The sequence below is a fragment of the Triticum dicoccoides genome, chromosome 1A (genome assembly GCF_002162155.2).
Source record: "Triticum dicoccoides isolate Atlit2015 ecotype Zavitan chromosome 1A, WEW_v2.0, whole genome shotgun sequence".
NCBI classification, from domain to species: domain Eukaryota; kingdom Viridiplantae; phylum Streptophyta; class Magnoliopsida; order Poales; family Poaceae; genus Triticum; species Triticum dicoccoides.
The window spans coordinates 418,743,825-418,751,510 of NC_041380.1; positions in this window are offsets into that span (position 1 = coordinate 418,743,825).

Genomic DNA, 7,686 nt, shown 5'->3' on the forward strand with positions numbered 1-7,686 from the left:
CTTTTTCACCTCATCCAACTCCTGGAGGGCCTTCTGGGATTCGGCCTTGGCAGACTTGGCATTTTCAATAGCTGCCGTGAGCTCGGACGCTCGCGTCTTTGAGTCAAGCTCCAAACTCTCATGTTTTTTCATGAGAGCCTGGAGCTCTTGCCGCACCTTGCCAACCTGGGCCTCATACTTCTCCCACTCGGTGCGCTCCATGGCCGCCCTCTTCTCGGCCCCGACCAACGCTTGCTTAAGGGTCGCCACCTCAGACGTGGCCCCTACAATAGCCACGATAATCCTGTCATTTTTTCAATTGCACCTTTTTATATATATTTAAACAAGGTATTTCTTACCTTCATTGTCCTCGAGCTACTTCTTGGCACGCCCGAGCTCTTGCTCGGACTGCTTGAGGTTCTGCTTTAGCGTGTCCACTTCCGCAGTCAGTGCGGCGAATGCTAGCAGGGAAGCCTGCATACACATATTGACTCCTTTTCGTTAGACTCCTGCGAATTTTGTTTGATCCTCTATTCGGCTTTTCTTCCCGAACGCCAAACAGAGCATCAGGGGCTACTGTCTATGTGGTAATATTATTTACACATTCTTTACTTACCTCAAAGCCTGTTAAAACGCTAGTACAAGCTTCAGTCAGTCCGCTCTTGGCAGACTGAACCTTCTGAACCACCACACTCATAATAGTGCGGTGCTCCTCATCGATGGAGGCGCCTTCGAGCGCCTCCAATAGATTGTCCGGCGCCCCCGATTGGACGGGGGTCTCCGGCACAGTGGGCTTGCTCCTCTTGGAAGGAGGTCGCCCGCCGGACTCTGGAACCTTTGAAGGTTCCGGAGCGGTGTCCAGCCTAGAGCTGTACTTGGAGCCCTGGGGGGTTTTATCCCCTTTATTCCTAGAGTCCGGGAGGTCGCCTTGCGGCGCCTCCAGGACCACCTCCTCCTGGCTTGGAACCTGTTGAGACAACACTTCGGCGTCGTCCGTAGGGTGAGGGGAGGAAGCCGTCGGAAGCGAATTCACATCCGACGAGTCCAGTGAACCGCTCGATGATGCGTCGAGTCGGTCTTTGGGTGGGCTGCATAATCATATTAGACATAAGGGAAAGATGTGCAATAAAGGAATACTATGAATTACTCTGGTATTCGGATACTTACGATTTCACCAGGGGCTTGGCCCTGAGCGGCCACTCCTCTCCGCCGTTGTCGGCGTCGGTGGAGTAGTCCGGAGGAAGGGTTTTTCCCTTCTTGGACCCTCCGGTCTCCCCAGAGAGGGCGGCTTTCCTTTTCTTCTCTCCTCCCGCTGGAGGGGGAGAGGTCTCTTCTTCTTCCTCCTCGTCTTCACGGGAGGAATGCGCCTCGGAGCCGTCGGATGAACCCGACACCTCCTGGCGCCGGGCACTCTTTCGAGTCCCCGTGGCCTTCTTCGTGGCCTTCTTCTTCGGCACCACATAGGGTGCCGGAACCAGCAACTTCGCCAAGCGGGCATCGACTGGGTCTTCGAGCAAAGGAGTCGGACAGTCGATCTGTCCGGACTTCGCCTTCCAACTCTGTCAAAGGTAAGGGAGCTTAGATCCCACATTGAGTTAATCTATGGAAAACTAATACCCTGAAAAAGGTACAAACAACTTACCGCGCTAGTGTGACGCCGCGCGCTGAATCCGCGATCCTCGATAGCGGAAGCGAGGGCCTCGACGCCCTTGAAAAGCACCTTCCAGGCATCTTTGTACGTCGTGTCGAAGAGCCTGCTCAGAGTTCGGTGCTGCGCCGAGTTGAACTTCCACAAATTGAAGGCCCGTCGTTGACATGGGAGGATCAGGCGGATGAGCATAACCTGGACTACGTTGACAAGCTTGAGCTGCTTGTCCACCAGGGTTTGGATGCATGTTTGCAGTCCAGTCACCTCTCCTTTGCTTCTCCACGATAGGCCCGTCTCTTTCCAGGACGTGAGCCGCATTGGGGGTCCGGACCGGAACTCGGGGGCTGCGACCCACTCAGGGTCGCATGGCTCGGTGATGTAAAACCACCCCGATTGCCACCCCTTCAGGGTCTCCACAAAGGAGCCCTCGAGCCATAAGACGTTGGGCATCTTGCCCACCATGGCGCCTCTGCACTCCGCCTAGTTGCCGCGCACCACCTTCGGCTTGACGTTGAAAGTCTTGAGCCATAGGCCGACATGGGGGCGGATGCAGAGGAAAGCCTCGCACACGATGATAAACGCCGAGATGTTGAGGATGAAGTTCGGGGCCAGATCATGGAAATCCAAGCCGTAGTAGAACATGAGTCCCCGGACGAATGGGTGGATCGGAAAGCCCAGTCCACGGAGGAAGTGGGGAAGGAACACTACCCTCTCATGGGGCCTTGGGGTGGGGAGGAGCTGTTCCTTTTCGGGAAGCCGGTGCGCGATGTCGTTAGACAAGTATCCGGCCTTCCTTAGTTTTTTGATGTGTCCCTCCGTGACGGAGGAGACCATCCACTTGCCTCCCGCTCCGGACATGGCTGGAGAAGGTTGAGGTGGGGAGTGCGGACTTGGGCGCTGGAGCTCGAGTGTGCGAGAATGGATAAGCAAGGGAGGAAGAAGGCGTAGGTGAAAAGGTGGATCCTTATCCCCTTATATGGGTGGATGCAGCTACGTGTCCCCACCAGCCTGGTAAAACTCGCTTATCTCTAAGCGCCATAATCAATGGCACGGTTGGGTTACCCACGCCCGTATTGATGAGAATCCCGGGATAAGGGGACACGATCTCTGCTTTAACAAGACTGCCAAGGAAACCGCCTCGCATGACGCACTGAGGTGGGATAATGAAATGACTCGGATAAAGGCTTGGCCGTGGTGTGTCACACTACGGAATATGTCAGCAGATTAGATTTGTGTAAATATTATTCTCTCTATGGCAATATGTGGAAACTTATTTTGCAGAGCCGGACACTATCTTTGTGTTCAAAATCTTCTATGAAGCACTTGGAGGAGGAACCCACCTTGCAATGCCGAAGACAATCTGCGCGCCGGACTCGTCGTCATTGAAGCCTCGTTCAGGGGCTACTGAGGGAGTCCTGGATTAGGGGGTGTTCGGATAGCCGGACTATACCTTCAGCCGGACTCCTGGACTATGAAGATACAAGATTGAAGACTTCGTCCCGTGTCCGGAAGGGACTTTACTTGGCGTGGAAGGCAAGCTTGGCGATACGGATATGTAGATCTCCTACCATTGTAACCGACTTTGTGTAACCCTAACCCTCTCCGGTGCCTATATAAACCGGAGGGTTTTAGTCCGTAGGACAACATACAAAACAACAATCATACCATAGGTTAGCTTCTAGGGTTTAGCCTCTCCGATCTCGTGGCAGATCTACTCTTGTACTACCCATATCATCAATATTAATCAATGCAGGACGTAGGGTTTTACCTCCATCGAGAGGGCCCGAACCTGGGTAAAACTTCGTGTCCTCTGCCTCCTGTTACCATCCGGCCTAGACGCATAGTTCGGGACCCCCTACCCGAGATCCGCCAGTTTTTACACCGACAAAGACCTTGAAGGGAAGCATCACAGAAGACCTCGAACGGTTTGGATTCATCAGGAGGAGTCAGAACTGGAGCAGTGACTAACTTCTCTTTCAGGGTGTTGAAAGCGATGTCACATTCAGGCGACCAGACATACTTCACATGCTTCTGGAGAAGGTTGGAAAGAGGCTTCGCGATCTTAGAGAAGTCCTCAACGAACCTTCGATAATAGCTTGCGAGCCTAAGAAAGCTGCGGAGTTGCTTCATGTTCTGAGGTGGTTCCCAATTCACAATTGCAGACACCTTCTCAGGATTAACAGCTATGCCCTTGGCGGAGATGATATGTCCATGGTAGAGAACCTCATCGAGCCAAAACTCGCACTTTGAAAACTTCGCGTAGAACTGATGTTCTCTGAGTTTGTCCAGCACCAATCTCAAGTGCTTGGCATGATCCTCCTTGTTCTTGGAAAAGACCAAAATGTCATCGAGGTAGACCAAGACAAAGTCATTTGTGTAGGCGTTGAAGATGAAGTTCATCATGCGAGAGAATGTTGGAGGAGCATTGACAAGGCCGAAAGACATGACAGTGTATTCATATGATCCATAGCTTGTTTTGAACGTTGTCTTGGGGATATCTTCTTCACGAATGTGAATCCGATGATAGCCCATACGGATATCAAGCTTGGAGAATACTTGAGCACCTTTGAGTTGTTCAAAAATCACGTTGATGTTGGGAAGTGGGTACTTGTTCTTTATGGTCTTCTTGTTCAATGGACGGTAGTCGACACAAAGTCGGTCCGTTCCATCTTTCTTCTTGACAAAAAGAACACCACAACCCCATGGAGAAGAACTTGGTCGGATGAGGCCCATACGCTCTTGAATATCGAGTTGTTTCTTCAGCTCCTTCAACTCTTCAGGTCCAAGCTTGTAAGGACGTTTGCAAACAGGTTCTGTGCCAGGCTCAAGATCGATGACGAATTCAACTGGCCGGTGAGGAGGCATTCCTGGAAGCTCTTCTGGAAAGACGTCTTGATATTCGCAAACGACTGGTATCGGTGTCAAAACTGGTGGATCTCGGGTAGGGGGTCCCGAACTGTGCGTCTAAGGCAGATGGTAACAGGAGGCAGGGGACACGATGTTTTACCCAGGTTCGGGCCTCTTAATGGAGGTAAAACCCTACGTCCTGCTTGATTTATTCTTGATGATATGAGTATTACAAGAGTTGATCTACCACGAGATCGGAGAGGCTAAACCCTAGAAGCTAGCCTATGGTATGATTGTATGTTGTCCTATGGACTAAAACCCTCCGGTTTATATAGACACCGGAGGGGGCTAGGGTTACACAAGGTCGGTTGCCTAGCTTGCCTTCCATGCCAAGTAGAGTTCCATCCAGACACGAGACGAAGTCTTCAATCTTGTATCTTCATAGTCCAATAGTCCGGCCAAAGGATATAATCCGGCTGTCCGGATACCCCCTAATCCAGGACTCCCTCAGTAGCCCCCGAACCAAGCTTCAATGACGATGAGTCCGGCGCGCAGTGTTGTCTTCGGCATTGCAAGGCGGGTTCTTCTCCATATTTCAAATGTTTGTAAAGCAGTGTCCGGTCCCATAAATGTTTGGACCTCTTGGCTTCTGTGCCCAATAAGGGCTATCTCCCATGCGTCAAATGAATACGAGGCGCCCGGGCGTTTTTACATTCGTCCCCCTAGCCAGATAAATAAATTGTCTATTAAAGGGATGGGGATTCTTAGATCCGATCCATACCATCCTCCCCCAGCGAGAATCCGTCAGAGTGCATTTCGAAAATATCCATTCCAGCATGGCCGACCTCCGCAGCTCCTCCTCCCGCCCCCGTAGCCCTAAGTCCGGTGATTGGGAGAGGTGTTCAGTCCCACACAGTCGATTAGTCGAACTGCAGACTAAGGGATTTCTCCCTCCGGCGTATATGGTGCCCGTTCGAGCCGGGCTTGCCACCTACAATGGCGGGGAGCAAGCGAAGAGCTTTCCCTGTCCCTCAATGGGGGAGCGTGTCTGCCTTGTTCCTTATTTATTAAGGGGACTCGGATTTCCAATTCATCCGTTCCTCCGAGGGCTCCTGGAGTTCTACGGCCTCCAATTACACAATTTCACCCCTGCCTCCATTCTACATATCGCCGGCTATGTTGCTCTCTGCGAGTTGTTCCTGGACTGCAAGGCTCACTTCGAGCTGTGGAAAAGGCTATTTTGCCTCGTCCCTCGCACACAGAGGGGGAAACTTTATCAAGTGGGCAGAGCCGAAGTATGGCGCATCGCCGGTACCGGATACCTGTCCGGTACCCCGAAGAAGTCGTCCAAAGACTAGCCTTCGGAATGGTTTTATATGGAGGACGTTCCCCTTCCGGACCCTGTTCGGTGGGGTCTTCCTGAGTTCAGCAATGCTCCTCTGAAGAAACACCGAAGTTGGCACCCACGGAGCCCCCAGGTGGAAGACAATGGAGAAGTCCTCTACCTGATGAACCGGATTAAAGCACTGGCTCAATCAGGATTGACAGTAATCGAAGTTATGTCGATTTGCATAATGCGGGGAGTGAAACCACTTCAATATCGTGGGCACCCCTTGTGGTGTTTTAACGGGGCGGATGATGCCACCCGCTGCGGGCGTAAGGGTCCGGACAACGCTGCCGCTTTAGCAAAAGTTATGTCTGAATTGTTCAAGGGAGAGGAAGAGGAGTTCATTCGCATCAAGCCATGGGATGAATTCTCCATGTACAATCCTCCAAGCTGGGTAAGTTATATCTCCTTACTCCCATTTTTCCCGCATTCTTTGTCGTAAGTATTCACGTTGCCACTTTGCGGCAGGAACTGCGAAAAGCCATAAAGGAGGTCAGCAGCCCTTCTCCACAACCAGAGGACCCTGACCGGGCCCTCGACTCCGGACTTGAAGAAGATCTGGTTATATTTGTGGAGCTGATAGACCGGCAGTTCTATCAGTTAAGCTGCGATGATGCCATGGTGGCATTACGGATCCCGGACTGCTTCCTGCATCGCACGTAAGAAAACCAAAAATCCCAACTCCAAAAACTAGGATCCCCTGTTAGACACTTCACCTACCATATACATATGGCGTTTTTACAGGGAAGGCATTCGGGACGCCCTGCCGAACCCGCAGCAACTTGCCAACAAGAGGCACCGAGGTCAGGCAGGCCAAAAAGGAAGGCGGTCAGGACGGAGACGTCGGCGCAAAGGTATAATAGAAACCCCGCTCCGTGGTTGTCGTCTTTCTCGAAATGTAACGACGCCCGTGTTTCTTTAACAGAAAAAATGCTCGCCGAAATATGTCCGGCGATGTTGCTAATCACGCTTCCACCAGTCGGGCGCCAGGACCGGACATAGAGGCGGAAGCCGATATGGGGCGGGCGCTGGATAATCCCCCTAGAGAGGATGCAGATAGATTATCCGCTACAAACTCAGAAGTGGAAAGCGCCATGAATCATAGGCGCCGCCGGGCCGTACTCCGTGATGCTTGTTTCTCACCAGAGGCATTTGATGCCTTCAATTCTGGAGAGGCGTACCTTCGTGCTACTCAAGATGGTCTAGCCAGAGCCATGGATCAGTATGTAAAGGATGTATGGATAAGTAAATCTGACGATTTATATGTATCAGTAGCCCCTGAGACTTGAAACAGTTAGAAGAACTGATTTAAGGATCATCTTTATTGTGCAGGTTCTTACAGAGAAGAATACTAGGCTGTCACAGGAGCTGGAGGTATGCAAGACCCAACTGCGGGCCGCTGTTGCCGCATTGAAGGAACCGAAAAAGTCTCCCGCTGGTAACATTTACTTTAAAGAATGATGGTAACAATATAGTTTGCGGCGTGGCTGCAGATCTAACAATAGATGTTGCAGATGAATCCAGAGAAAATCCGGAGGACCAGCATGTCGTGCGACAGTTAGAGGCTGGCAAACGCGTACTGACTGGGTTTGGCGGGAGAAAAACAATCTCCAAGACACCAATATCAAGCTGAGCGTGGAACTAAAAGACGTTCGAGCCCAGCTTGCAGACTCCGAGAAGGAGAATAAGAAGCTTCGGCGCAGCATTTCAGTAAGTGCTTGAATGAATCCTTTTGAAGGAGTTCGGCGAAGAAGCCGACTAACAGCGTTATGTCTGTAGGTATGCTGACGGGTCGTCCCGCGGAGGAAATGCCCGGGTCTGCGGG